We start from the raw sequence: 13381 nt of genomic DNA on the forward strand, positions 1-13381 counted from the left end.
CTTTCTTTAGTCCACTTGACATGGAGCCACAGTTAACTAGTTTGGGGCACATTTTTACTTGAAAAATAGTATTTAAACTGATCAAGCTTTGGCTTTAATGACACTGTGTAGGTTACTATCTATACATTACTTTGCTCTATTTAAAAGTAACAAGATAAAAGCACTTCAGCACATAAAATTAAGATTGTCACTTGCCAAATAGAGACTACACCCTCCTGTTTACCTATAAGAAATGCTTCAAAATATCTTTAAATTCTTTATTGATGATTTAATTGTAGACAACTAAAATGGCATTTTACTTGCCAAAAAGTGATTGAATCGCTCAAACCATCTTTCAATCGCAAATATTGCAAAAAGGATTAATATATCCTCAATGTGAACGTTTAAGACAAATAGCAACACTTAAAACAACTTCCGAACTGGAAAAACTAATATCCGCGATAAACATCTGTTTAAGTACTGGAAGAGGTTATCTCTGCTTTCTGAATGTCCATATTGCTAGATATGCTGAGTTTTAGGGCAAAATGCCGGGGAATTTTGTCTAGAAATGCAATTACCCTAACCGTGCGCGATCCCGCGGTGGCTGATCATTTTTTGGCAGCGAGTCGATTTATGGCACAACACCGGCTCTAGTCGTTCACTTCAAAGAGCCGGCTCTTAGAGCCGCTTCGTTCGTAATCGACACATCACTATTGTTTTGAACGGTTCAACTTTGGAAGCCATCGAGACACGACCTAGAAGCTGTGCTGTTCTGAGATAACTCGGTGGACTTGGTGAGTTTTGGTAGTCAGTAGTCGGTAGTACAGTCAGTAACGTAGTTGGATCTGGAACATTTACCGTCTTTAGTGAGTGGAGCAGTTCACTTGGTGAGTGGACACCGTTTCTTTGTGAGGGAAAGCACGCTAGCGGCCTAATGGAGTTAGCATCATGCTATCGCTAAATCGCGAGTGGGGTTTTCCCTGTTTAAAACCAACAAACTATTTTATTACCGTTAAATAGTTTTAATAAAGAGATCCATAGAACAGACACACACACACCAGCAGCTCCTTGCTACAGACAGAAGTTTACTCAACAGCATTCAGCATGAAAATGAACCAAGTAGCAAGTATTAAATAGACAAAACAGGCTAAAAAGAAATGCCAGCTGATGTTCCAGAGCATTCGTTAAGCAGATGTTTTTCAGGGATGCATATTTACATGTAAACAAAAATAAATACAACTTTAGAAAGACACATTCTACTGAGTAAATGTATAATATAATGACTTAGTAATCAATAATAATACTGAGAACACAATAGCATTCTGCTAAAACACACCTAAAGTTCATTTAGCTGGGATTCCTGTGTTTTCATGTACATTACACGTCCGTGGAGCTGCCTCTTGGCCAGGACTCCCTTGAAAGTAAGGTTTGTGATCTCAATGGGAGCTTCCTGGTTAAATAAAGAATAAATAAATAAATAAACTCACTACTTCTTCATGTAAACTCTAAACGAAACCCTTTAGTGCTCTTGGCTCAGCTGGAGACGAGGAACCCTCAGGTTGTGTTGTTCTTTACCTTTTCAGCTTCCAGCCCTCTGCTGATATCACACCTTGCTTTCCTTGTTGGCTCCATGAGATGCTGCCATGCTGGATTTGACTTTTCGTGAGCCACCAGACAGAACTAAACAGGAGAAACCGTTGTTAGTATTTTTGTAGAGCATCCATCTTCTATTTAGTCTGTAGCTGGAAGAACAGAAGAGAACTCTGGTGAGCAAAGGTCCTCTTTTCCAGACTGGATCTGTCCTCAGCTGATCAGAACCAAAGCGTTGGATCTTTAATCTCCTGCGTTGTTCTGAAGCAGCATCTTAATCAGCTCTCCTGCTTTGTTTCTATTGCAGCTGTTAGCTAAACACGGCTAAAGAAAACCTGCTACCACTTCAGGATCATCCATCAGCTGGGACTGATTCATCGTGTGTTCTTCACCACCTGGACCTGGACAGCATGGACACAGGTAGGGCTGCCACCTTTCAGATATGTAAATAAGTAAATGAGTTGGAGAAGTGGTTTTTCTCTTAGACAGCTGTGTTATTCACACAGGTGTGAAACATCTGTAAACGCCAGATCTGGTGCAGGAAAATGGCTGAACAGGGAGTGGAGACACACTTTGCCTTCTGCGGTTGTAAGTGATAATAATAATAATAATAATAATAATACATTAAACTTGTCTAGGGCTTTTTAGGTCAGTCAGGCTTCACAAAAAATGCAATAAACACATAATAAAACAACATGAAACATAGTAAACAGACTGGGGGATGCTGGGTTGATCTTAAGAGAAGGCCAATTTAAAGAAGTGGGTTTTAAGCAGTGACTTAAAAGTAGAAAGAGAGACGGCGTTCCTGATGTTTAGTGGGAGAGAGTTCCAAGTGTGGGGGCAGCGGCTGCAAAGGCTCGATCCCCCATGGTGCCATGTTTTGTTCTGAAAGGGGAAAGGAGGTTGGAGTCAGCAGAACGGAGGTGCCGGGAAGGAGAATGGCGATGGACTGATTATCTTTTTGATTTAAAAGTTGTGAAACTATTCAGTATATCCGTGCTGCAATAAATGGTCTGCAGCGCTAAAGACAAAAACAAAATGCTTACTACAGCCTCCACATGTGACTCCAGAGAGCAGTCGCTAAAGCTTGGTTTATGCTTGACGCATTCACTTTCCGCGCAGTGATGCGGCTCCAGGATGGAACGCGCTTCACAACTCACAGCGTTTATGGTTTGTGCGGCTCGTCTCTGCGGTGAGCCAATATTCTCCCAAACTGAACGGGGCAGCATGGAGCTCTACGGCAAACATCCAACACTACACCGTAGTAGAAGTAGAAATTACTGTTTACAACATGGCATTTCAGCATTTTTAACAGCGTCCTCGTCTTTTCCGACAGTGCGAGCTATTTCTCTCCGAGAATTATTAACAACATGTTGATCACGGTGATCTTTGAGAGCTGAATCATACAAATGTCTGTATTTACGAACCTCTGTCGTGCCGGTCCGCCATGTTTTTCCGCGTCCGACCGTCCGCGTGGTTAGAAATTTTTCGAGGTGCGCGTTGCGGAAATCTTGGGCCGTGCGGAGGCGCGGTGGAGGGGCGTGGTTGTTAAAATGACGCAAAATGACGCAACTTTTCCGCGCGGAGCCGTGCGGACCTCGCGGATGCGTCAAGCATAAACCAACCTTTAGTCAGCATGCAGCTCAGTGAATTTAATGTCCTAGTCGAGTGGCTGGTGGTCTTATGGAAACATGAGAGCAAGTCAAACTGCAACTTTAAGAGCACTCTGAAATTATGACACGTCTCTAAAGCCCCCTTCAGACAGGCCATGAAAAACGGAAATGTTCCGGAATCTGTCCGTAAGACCTTTCTGTCTGAATACAAACATCCGGATAACGTGTTCCGGAATTTATCCGGACGAAGCCCCTAGTAACAGGTCCGGACTTGTTACGGACAGGGTGGCTGCTTCAGACTGGTGAGGTAAAGTTCCGGACAAGAGGGAGGGAGGGGGAGGAGGAGGGGACCGGGGGACGCTGTGCGCACCTAGATAGCTCGCTGCTGTAGCATGCGGCGAACCACGGCAGCTCGCCTCCTACGGTACCGTCTAGACGCGCGACGGAGCGCTTCACACCGCTTCAGTGATTCCTTTAACCATTGAGCTTCATCATCCAGGTCTCTTATGCGTCTTCGTGTGTGCAGAATTATGCTTAAGCGCCTCGTGATTTTTACCTTGAGAGGCGCTATAGAAATGATATTTTCTTCTTCTTCTTCTTAACATAAGTCCGATTCCCCCCTCCCACCCCACCCCCCGCCGCCGTCAGACATCTGGAACTTTTCCCTGCTGTGTGAACGCAGCTGAAAGGACAAGTTCCGGTACAAAAGTGGTGTGTCTGAAAACACAGTTCCGGTTAAAAACCGGATTGAATTGTCCACAAATGTTCCAGAATGTCTGTCTGAAAAGGGCTTCAATAAAGTAAAATTTTCTAGTGCAGAGTGGAGACAACCCATAGAAGCACTGATTTGATCTAATTTCAGAGAAAAATAGAACAGGTTAGATGCACGTAATAAATAAAATTATAACAAACTCAGGAATCTGTTTCTTTGCTTCACTGTTCTGGTGCTGAGAATATCACTAATGCGGATCAAAGGAGATCCACAGATGAATGCACCTCTTATTTATTATTTGGAGACTACATTTACTGCAGCTGGCAGAGGCAGAGATTTTTTCTATTGATACACGAATTTACAGAATCATTTTAAATGTTAATAGGGGAAGACTGCAGGAGGGAGCGGTAAAATACAGGGGGTCCCCAGCAAAAACAAGAAACTTTACGAGTCTGATGAAACCCGCTGGTTTTCCATCAGGCAGTCACGGGGCAGCTCCAACGACCCAGTGGCTGTGCTGGGTCAATGTTATCGAGCTCAGTCGAGGCGACGTCGTGCTCTGCTTAAGAAGAGGTGTTATTTTCCCGCTTCAGAAGAAGCGTCCAACGTGTTTTTACGCTTTCTCCGAGACATGTCATGTCGCTAAGTTGTTAGCGCCGCGCGATAACACGTCAATAGTGCAGCGTAGCCTGCTGGAGGTTTTAAGGGGTCAGATGAAACACCCGACCTCTCAGGCTGCTCACACATCGATCTTAAGTTGTCGCTGTTGCGCTCACGCCGTAATACAGTATTAGATGCAGTTAAAGTCAGACATGAAAAAATAAATAAATTTTACATGAATAAGTGATGCTTATCCTGGTGGGGAGAGGAAATCCTGTCAAGATCGTCAACGCTCATTTATCTTAATGCTATTGAAACGTAAACCAAAAAGCATTATATCCACTCAGGGCCTGAAATTCACTGCGGGATTGCGGGTATTGCGCGTTATATAGTTGCTTCTCGCAAATCCAGTTTTATAATGCGGGAAAGTCCCGCACAGCCTGCAGCGAATGTGGACGTTTGTATCGGAGCCATTAAAATCCCACAACATCGAACCCGTTCTTCATCTTGGTGATTGGCGGCGCGCTGGATTTTTTTTTCTCTCCACTTATCAAAATACGAGCTCAGTCCCTTGCTAGCAGCAAAGCAGTGCTTCGGTTGGCGGATTTAACGCCTGCATGCAGACATGGACCGCTGGTTAAAACGGAAATCTAACAACGAAGGGGAACCTGCTCCCAAAAAAACTGTACAAGAAATCCCCAGCACGGAAGGCAGCGAGGGAGGAGGCGTTGGAGGCAGGGCGGGTGGCAGCGCCGATTCCAGCGATGCTGTGAATGAGACGGATCCTCCGGACTTTCAAAAAGGTAGTGCCACTGAACGTAACGTTAGCAAGCAGCCTAAAGATAAGTTTCAGGCTAACTGGCTCAGACTGTATCCCTGGCTTGAAAATAACAATGGTGAAATGAACTGCTCCATTTGTAAAATGTACGGCGCTGTGCCTTTTGCAAGTCGATGCTACAAAACATCAACTTTACGTCGTCACGCTGATGGTGTGTCTCACACTGCAGCAATAAAAAGAAAACGTGAGGCGGATTCAGCTAAAAGTGTAATGACCAAAGCTATCGAAGATGCACATTTACAGTCTGCTGCAGAAATGAAGGGGCTCCTGAAAACTGCATATTTTATTGCAAAAAATGAAATGGCAAAAGCTAAATTTTGCCATGTGGTTAAATTCCTGAAAGAAATGGAGTGTCCTGCTTTCAAAAAACTTACAGAAACATCAAGCTATGGTAGCTACATCAATGAAAAAGGACTGTCAGAAATGCAGCAAGCTATTGCAAGCACACTTGTGGAAGATATTGACAAAGCTGTTGAAAGAAGTCCCGTGTTTTCATTAATATTGGATGAATCTACTGACATTAGTAACACCAAACGACTGATTATCTATGTCAGGTTCATAGATGACAACAACGTCAAAACAAAACTGATAAGGAATTCTGAAATTGCTGATGGAAGAGCAGACACTATTGTTGAAGATGTAAAACAGCTATTGACAGAAAAAAAACTGGATGGAAAAAAACTTGCTGCAGTTTGCACTGATGGAGCTGCTGTAATGACAGGATGCAGACAAGGAGTTATTAAAAAGCTCAGAGAGCTATACAACCCAGACCTGGTAGGAATCCACTGTACGGCTCATCGTCTCGCACTTGCTGCCAGTGATGCAGCCAACTCTGTGCCACAGGTGAAACGGTTTCAGCAGGATTTGAGATCAATTTTTATTTTTTTCAGTAATTCTGCTGTCAGAAGCAACAAGCTGCATGAATTGCAGAAACAGCTGGATGAACCCCAACTGAAGTTCACCCAGCCGCATGCAGTAAGGTGGCTGTCAATTCACAATGCAGTGTCGGTAGTGTGTAGATCACTGAAATCCCTGAGAGATGTCCTGGAGCACATGGCTTCCTCTAATGCACAAGATGCTGACAAAGCTAAAGGTCTGCTACTAGTTGTGAGACAGTTTAACTTTGTGGCTCTTTGTCACATGATGAAGGACGTACTGATGCATGTAGTCCTTCTCTCAAAACATTTTCAAAGAGAAGATCTGGACTTCTCCACAGCACAGCCAATGGTTGAAAGTACCAAAGAAGCCCTGAAGGAAATAATCGTCCACCCTGGCCCTGCAGAAACTGAATTCTTCAGCTCTCTTGATGGAAACAAGTTTAAAGGAGACAAAATTTTTGACTGCCACACCCAAAAACCAGCCTTTGATGACATGAAGAGCAGGTACGTGGGATCTTTAATAACAGAGATTGAGAGAAGATTCCCCTGTGAGACACTGGATGTTCTGTCATGGTTTACGATTTTGGAGCCAAAAAAAGCCATTATGGCAAAAAAGTCCGATAACTTTTCTCATTATGGCCTTGAAAAACTCGACAACCTTCTTGCACACTTCTCAAACTATGTAAGTGCAGTGGATGGACGCTCGGAGTTTGCCTTGCTGAAGCAAACTATGGTTTCCAGTGACTCGTACGCCTCATTGACCTTCCAGCAGTTTGCAGAGGCTGTTTTGAGTGACCATCGGGGTGTGTTCACTGAAATGGAGAAGCTCATTAAGATCGCTTTAGTCATCCCAATTGCCAGTGTGTCATGTGAACGCGGATTCAGCACACAAAACAGGATAAAAACAAGATTCAGAAATTCTCTGAATAACGCAAACCTCACCAATCTGATGCTGATTTCAGAGCTTGGCCCTCCGCAAGAGCAGTTTGATTTCAACAGAGCTTTCATCAAATGGAAAGAGATGAAGCAGAGGAGACAGAAGACAGAGAGGACAGAGGACCAAGCGGAGCGTGGGAGAACCCCGCTCCAAAACTAATTAGTACTGTGAGCTAACAGATACATTAATGTACATAGTTGCAATCGTGTTTGATGCCACATCAACGAAACTGTTTGTGTTAAAAGTTAAGTTAATGAAAATTCATCAGTTTGAGATAGAGGAATTCAGAGAAAGAAATCAGAGTAAGAAGCGAAGATGGAGACAACAGATAAAGAAGCACAAACAAGAGCAAAGATGCAGCCCAGAGAGTTGGACAACAAACTTCAGCAATGAAAATTGTTAAGATAATTTCTAATACCAGTGCAGCAAAAAGGAGCATTTTTATTTGATTTTTATACTTCAAAGTTATTACAATGGAGAAAGATGCAGTGTTAGAGGCCAAGAAAAAGACAACATTCGGACAAAAGAAAAGAAGGCCACAGATGCAGCTATGAGGACCACTAAGCAAGATTAAAAAAAGTTAATAAATGCATCAATCTGAGGTAAGAATACAACAATGTTAAGGCCTGTTGTTAATCCCACAAGTAGTTCCTGGAAAGTTTATATTTATTTTTTTAACTTCTGTGTGAGGAAAGAAATCAGGCAGAGGAGATGAAACAAAGAAAGGGACAAGAGCAACGAAGATGAGAATGCTGCAGGAGTCCAATGAAAGCTGCTTATAAACGTGATGTAAGGTATGATTAGTACAACATAAGACTGCACATTTGGTAATCACCCCCCCCCCATATATATAAATTCCCCCTGTACAGACATATGTGAAGGGGGAATTCCCCCCTGTTTTTAGAAGTGAATTTCAGGCCCTGCCACTGCTACCTTTATGCTGTAACTTCACCCTGCCCTGCCTGCTCCTCCTTGCTGCCTGCCGGCTGTGATCACAAGCGACAACATAGTAGTTCCCGCTGCTTCCTCGTGAAACAGCTAAAAAAAATAAAAAAATAAAACTTGGGATCTTGTACGCGTGGCGGTGGGATTTCAGCCGTGGCGGGCCGCCACGGCTACGCCTATGTAAGGGAAACCCTGACAACTGTTTATGAAATAACGTTACCTTAATTAATGACATATTTTCCTAGTTTACATTATGTTGTTTGAAACCAAGGGTCTCATTATCTGAACTTTTTAACTTGTTGGATCGTGAATCTGTTTTAAAAACTAGGGCTGCACGATGTTAGGAAAACCTGCGATATTCGATAACAGTGCTTAATATTGCGATATCGATATTACTCGCGATAAATGAACAAATACTAAAGAATGCAGTGTTGATGCCGTCTGGCGTGTGACGTCTGCTCAGGGTTCAAAGCAAACAAAAACTAATGCATGAATTCCATTACAACATAACATTTTTACTGCAAAAACATGCAGCTGCACCTGCTACTGTATTAGCAGCTGTACCCGCTACTGTATTAGCAGCTGCACCTGCTACTGTATTAGCAGCTGCACCTGCTACTGTATTAGCAGCAAAACAACAAACTGCATGCATGCAGTTTCTCAGTGACTTTAAAACATCACCTCCACCATAAAACTTTTTCTGATGCTCCAAATACAGAAAAACATCCCTTACCAGGGTTTTTGAATAAATAAAAATAAATAAATAAAATAAATAAAAAATCAGAAAATAAGTTTAAATGTTAAATAATAGTTAACATCACTTAAATGCAACAGCAAATTCTCTCATTGCTACTGAATATTTTCTCCACTTATGTGGTTATGATATAAGGCTGTTGCTGCTATTGGGAAGTGAACTGTGCTGGGCCAAACTAGGAGAATATTAAGATTTTCTGAGGGAAAGAGAAAAACAATTGTCTACCTTTCAGAAGAGGACCTGGCAAAAAAAACTACATGGAAAATATGTGAAAACGTTTGTTTTAACCCCAAATTGAACAAGTTTACCTAGATCCTAAAAAGCAGCTCAGATGATGAAACTATGATTCTGATAACAAGCTAACAAATTGAACTAGCTCCTCTAAGATAACCGGCTAGCAGAGCTTCTGACTGACAGCAAATCAACTATCCTGATTAACAAGATTATAAAAGCTCATAAATGAAAAATCACTTTGATGTGTGGGGGAACTTTTCCAGGCCCTCTTTAGCAGGGTGGGACTGGGAGGAGAGTGCTGTAGCCTTTTAGCTGGAAGCTAACCGGAGCCTGGGGGGTGGGTGGGTTGGTTCACCGGCACGTGTCGGAGTCAACCCGGTTATTATCAGCTGCTTAACGACACCGAGCGGACTCACGTTCATGTTTGAAAGTAGAGCTGATTCCAGAAACCTCAGCACAAAGTGCGTTCGTTAATCTGAGCCAGCGAGCGGCAGCGGAAAGCGGGGGCGGAGCAGAGCGGAGATAGTGTAATTTTTGGGTAAGGGTCTACGTAGGGGGCGAGCGTATTACGTGAACGGACCCATCTGATTGGCCGCATATCAGAAGGGCTACATTTGATTGGTCAAATAATACTTCAGCGTAAAAAACAGAGCTGGTTTGCAAAAAGGTGATGTATGACACGGATGGAAATGTTTGAACCAAACATTTATCGCCGTTTTTGACGTGCTTTGCGATGGGCCTATCGCACGTCCTGTTATCGCGATGATGATAATTTTTCGATATATTGTGCAGCTCTATTAAAAACTTTGCTCTATATCAGGGTTTTTCCTGGCTCAGACTGAGGCAGAGGTGGTACTATCCTGACCGTGCGCCAGCACATGCGTACTCTGTGCATTCAACTGCCTCACTTTTTTAAAGGCTAAATATGTTTTCGTTAAGTGTTCTAATCTAAGCTTCTGGCGATTAATAGAATATTCCATTTGACAACGTTTCAAGTGAAACAAAACTGGTTTGCTGCTAAAAAATATGAAATAAAACAACAAAATGATCAGGCTGAAATAACAGACTCTTATTATGAAAGGCTCAATAATATGCATCAGATTGGTGTTTAGTTCCTTTTTCCCATCTGATATTTATAGTTAAAATATTTTATATATTTGACCTACATTTCAGTAACATCTTTGGTTTGTATTAATAACACTCATCTTAGTCATAATAACACATAAATATATGCGGTCAAATATAATGCATTTCATTAACATGCACTTGTGTTGGAAATGGTAATAACATTTAATTTCTGCTGCTAACAATGTAATGGTGGCATGTCTATTAAGTACGGGTTAGCAATAATCCAGTTCAAATTATGTTCAAAGATAGAAGCGTTTGTGAATTATATACTACAACGGCTTGCCGTAGTCTCGTAGCTGTAATGTGACCCGTATCTGCAGCGGTTCTGATCCGTAGTGCTGCAGGATGCAGAATAAACAGGATGGTGGGGACTTTTCATCCGCTTGTAGAGTTTAGTCTTTCATAGTTTTACGATCATCATCATCATATATTTTTCTGTGTGCAACTTGATCGCGAGACTGCTAACTGTTAGCTTTAGCATTAGCTAATCTGCGTGTAGCTGCACTTTTGATCCCAAAGTTTGGACCGGTTCTGCCTTTGTGCCTTTGCTGGTTCCTTTATTTTCCTCCACTGCATCCAGATGACCACACTGTGCGCCAGTAAAAAGCATTTTCTTACACGTAACTTACTTTTGTTCAACAAAGTTCTGGGGAAAATAGTAATTCAAAGATGTTGCACCCGTGCTACGTTTAAAAATAGACAGACACGCACAGACAGTTACAGCCCTGCTCCGATATGGAAGAGCTGGGGGAAAATCAGGACGTTAATAGCACCAACCATAGGTATGTACCAACTAGCGAGAAAAGCACATTTTGATCTTTTTCTGCAGCGGTTTTAGCGCTTTTCGGTGCACCGCTGCTGGTACAGCGCCCTGTAGTGGTGCAACGCTGCAACTGCAGTTACAGTAACATCCATATAGCTGGGGGCAGAGTGAAATCAGGCTGGGGCGGCACAAAAATAGCTGGAGGCGGCCGCCACGCAAATTTGAATACAGGAAAACCCTGTATATGTGCCCCTTTTTTAACTTTGAGCACCCGCCCCTTCAAAGGTCTCTGCACGGCCCTGCTCTATCTGCTTCCTTTACAGCACCTTCTGAGCTCATTTAAAGGAGTCTCCTAGCGTCTTCACACGGATGACATCCAACTGTACATCTCCTTTAAGCCCCATGAAATGTCTACGCTGCAGCTGCTACTCTCCTGCTTAGACTCCATTAAAACCTGGATGGTGGGAGCTTTCTACAGCTGAATGAAGATAAGACTGAGATCTTCATCTGTGCCCCAGAGAAGCTGGTTCCCAAAGTCAGAGACTCTCTTGGTCAGCTTGCTTCTCACACCAAACCCTCTGTCAGGAATCTTGGCGTGACCTTTGACCCAGCTTTCACCCTGGATTCTCATGCCAGTTCTCTTGTTGGCTCTTCCTTCTTCCATCTCAGGAACGTTGCTAAGCTGTGTAACGTGATGAAGGAGCCATTTCTACCCTAACAGCTGTTTCCTTTTGACACAGTGTCAGTGTGTCTGAAACAGCCTGAAGGTCATACAGTCGTTTCTAAACTGTTTACATTCCAGCATGAAGACAGAAGAAAGAAGAATGAATTCTTTCCTTTTGATTAATCAAAGAACTCTATTTTAATAAAGCTAATCCATCAAAGTGTTAGTCAATATACAATTAGTATGTTTATGCACCTGCCACATTCAAACTCCTTGTAGTCTGGTTATCTGGTCATTTCACTTCTGTGAAAGCCACGGAGCTAAATGAAGAGTCATCTCTCTGTGGAACAAGTTCTGGATCAGCTCCTGCAGCCTGATACTCCTGGAGAAAATGAGGAGAGTGAAACATCTTCAGTGGACTTTGAGGTGGAGTCAGACCATTCTGTTTCCTTGACTTCTTCTCCTGACCTGTCCAGTGAAAGAGAAGGGAGGACAACGGATCCTGCTCCAGGATGGATTTCTAAAAGTGGGCAAGTCTGGTTTCCTACTAACGCAGAAACTTCCCACTATGTTCCTGCTGCAAGATGTTTGAATCCTGGGCCAACACGTTACACCATCACACGTATTTACGATGTGGTATCCTCCTTTGATTTATTCTTTACTCCAGAAATGACTGAAATCATCGTCAACATGACAAATCTAAATGGAAGACGTGTGGTGAAGAACTGGTGGGATATTGATGACATCGCAGTGAGAGCATACATTGGGCTCCTGATTTTGGCTGGTGTGTACCAGTCCAAAGGGGAATCCACCTGCAGCCTTTGGGATGACCACTGTGGACGTGCAATCTTCCTGGCCACCATGAGTCACACCAAATTCAAGATGATCAACTCCACCCTCCGGTTTGATGATGAGCTGAACAGGCCTTCCCGTCTCAGGCAGGACAAGCTGGCCCCTATCCGCTCGATTTGGGACATGTGGACCCATCGCCTCCAAATGCTTTTCAACACTGGGTTAGATGTGTGTGCTGATGAGCAGCTTGTCCCTTTCAGAGGCAGGTGCAAGTTTCGCCAACATATGCCAAGTAAACCAGCAAAGTACGGATTGAAACTCTGGGTCACTGCTGATGTTGCCACTTCCTATGCCTGCAAGTGTCAGGTTAACACAGGGAAAGCTGCTGGTGAGGCTGCAGAGGTCGGCCAGGGAAAACGTGTCATTTTGGAGATGACCGAAGAGCTCCAAGGAGTCACTTCACATGCATGCATTCACACTTCTGCCCTTTCATAACAAACTGAACTACAAAGAGTTTGGATGTGCCTGAGCTCCAGCCAGGTGCATAAACATATTGTTTTTGTTTTCTACCCTTTGATGTTCAGTAGGAGAGTGAAACTGTGTTTTGTTTACATGCTGAGCTTCTGACTTCAATAAAAACAGCAGAAGATCTATAGAAATGTGTAAACTTTCTCGCCTGGGCAACATATGAAGAAATGACTGAATTTGGTGGTGAACAGTAAAAATCATAAATTTGACTACTTTTGTCCAAAATGAAACCATTACATCACAGAAAGCATGAATATTTGCTGCAGATAATGCAGGATCAAAAACTGTGGTCTGCATTGAAGTCAATGGGACGTTTTTGTCCATAACAGGCACAAGAGGGTGGTAAATTTTAAATCTGCTGCTACACAAAAACTAAAAAAGCATAAAATGTGATATTTTGCTAGACTCGACATATCCAAGGCTAAT

General features: G+C 43.0%; 1 protein-coding gene across 11 annotated transcripts in view; it reads left to right on the top strand.

Moving 5' to 3' along the window:
- Positions 1-622: 622 nt before the first annotated feature.
- Positions 623-13381, top strand: part of LOC129157332 (zinc finger protein 84-like) — a 56046-nt gene continuing 43287 nt past the window's right edge. For 3 of the 11 annotated variants that reach the window (XM_070542891.1, XM_070542892.1, XM_070542888.1), the window contains exons 1-2: positions 656-773; positions 1877-2157. The gene's annotated coding sequence lies outside the window, so the exon portion shown is untranslated. Of the gene's footprint in view, positions 774-1876; positions 2158-13381 lie in introns of all 11 variants that reach the window. The other 8 variants (XM_070542884.1, XM_070542885.1, XR_011515790.1 and 5 more) reach the window with 7 other exon arrangements.

This window comes from Nothobranchius furzeri, chromosome 12, assembly GCF_043380555.1.
Source record: "Nothobranchius furzeri strain GRZ-AD chromosome 12, NfurGRZ-RIMD1, whole genome shotgun sequence".
In the NCBI taxonomy this organism is placed as follows: Eukaryota; Metazoa; Chordata; class Actinopteri; order Cyprinodontiformes; family Nothobranchiidae; genus Nothobranchius; species Nothobranchius furzeri.